The 1,729-nt window shown below is 48.2% G+C and overlaps 1 long non-coding RNA gene across 1 annotated transcript; it reads left to right on the top strand.

The window, feature by feature from the left end:
* Window positions 1-228: 228 nt before the first annotated feature.
* LOC106820188 lies at window positions 229-1,260 on the top strand. The gene is made up of 3 exons (XR_001395572.1): window positions 229-288; window positions 587-652; window positions 1,239-1,260. It is a non-coding gene; the product is annotated as an uncharacterized LOC106820188 (long non-coding RNA).
* The last annotated feature ends 469 nt before the right edge of the window (window positions 1,261-1,729 follow it).

The following is a 1,729-nucleotide window of genomic DNA, read 5'->3' as shown; positions in this document are numbered from 1 at the left end:
CACACACACACACACACACACACACACCACCACACACACACACACACACACACACACACCCCCCACCACACACACACACACACACACACACCTCCCCCGTTTCTCCCCCTCAGGTCTACATGACGGGGTCTCCGGGCAATCCCGCATGCTCCAACCATCCCGTTCCGAAACCTGGGAAAGGCGGACGCCTCATCCCTTACGACCAGGCTGCATGCCTGTTCCACGCTCGCAGTGTTTACATAGAGAAGGTCTGTGGCTGCTACTGGATGGGAGCCGAAAATAGCAGAGGTGAGTGAGTCTACCATCGTGGTATCGCATGTGGAGTATCCGGGGAGTATAATACATACTATATATAGACTCTATTGACTCGTATCGTACAGTATCGTAGAGTATCGTAGAGCATCTTGTTAAATTGCGGCGCAGAAAATCTACCCATAGAATTTGAATTGGCAGAGAATTAATTCGTACATTAGAAGTCAAAGTCAAACGCGGCTCTGCGTTTCACGTCTCTTTCAGACATAGAAATATAATTATAGAGACACTAACTAGTCTAGGTCTAACTTGTGTATTATTTCTATCGTTTCAGATGATCTAAACGTGACAAGAGAATGTAATATTATGGAGTACCTCACGTGTTTCATTCCACATCTAAGTAATTATGTATATATATATATACTTTATATATTATGGCCTATAATATAAAGCGAGAGAGAGCGTGAGCGAGAGAAAGAGAGAGCGAGAGTGGGAGAGAGAGCGCAGGAGAGAGCGAGAGTGCGCGGAGAGAAGAGACATTAGAGAGCGAGAGTGAGAGAGGGAGAGAGAGACACCGACGAGATGACAGAGGAGGAATCGAGGCGAGAGAGGAGAGAGATAGAAGAAGCTGATAGAGAGAGACGTGTTGATGAGAAGAGATAGAGAGAGAGAGTGGAGTGGTCGTCCTGCTCTTGGATGGGAGATACGAGACCGACCGAGAGCGGGCGTGGCGGCCGGGAGACGAGAGGAGGAGAGAGAGAGAGAGAGAGAGCCAGCAGCGCGGAAACTCGAGCCGATCTATTTCAACAGGCGGGCCGTTACCATCATTCAACAAATCCTCATGAATGCAGCTCGACGTCATTCATCGCAATCGGACAGGTATTGTTACAACTCCTGTCGTTCTTGGTGACATCGGCGCGTGCGATTGTCTTACAACTGATTGTTCTTCAGACTCGAAGTGTTGTTACAACTGAGGTTGTTTCCAGAGCAGTCTCGATTTCGACAACGGGTGACTGCGGAGTTGGTGTGCTGCGGATGCGTAGTTGAGAAACCTACGCACTATCAAATGTCGCTGAACGTCGCAGCCCTCTCCGTCGCCTGGAGCAAAATTCTCCAATACATCGCATAGATGAATTGCAGGTTAGGGCAGTTACCTCGGGACGTGCAGTTGTCCAATTCGTTTTTATTTTGCTCAGGACGGATGAATCGGTATTCACCACACACATAGATCGCTGGCTATCGGTGAGTGATGTTGTGTGTGCTGTGTGTGTGGGATGGTGCTGTGTGTGCGTTGTGCTCATCGCTGTGTGTGTGTGTGTGTGTATGTGTGTGAGCGATCAATGCACTTACCCCTCTTTTTTATATTCTCATCTCTCCCTTTCGTTTCTCTCTTGCTTTCTCTCTATCGTAATTCTCTTTCTCTCTCACCTGCTCTCCTCTCATCTCTATAATCTCTTCCTCTCTTGGCTATCTCTCT

Source organism: Priapulus caudatus, unplaced genomic scaffold (assembly GCF_000485595.1).
Source record: "Priapulus caudatus unplaced genomic scaffold, Priapulus_caudatus-5.0.1 Scaffold8241, whole genome shotgun sequence".
Lineage (NCBI taxonomy): Eukaryota > Metazoa > Priapulida > Priapulimorpha > Priapulimorphida > Priapulidae > Priapulus > Priapulus caudatus.
Note: the sequence above shows the minus strand (reverse complement) of the source record. Positions and strands in the feature narration are given on the sequence as shown.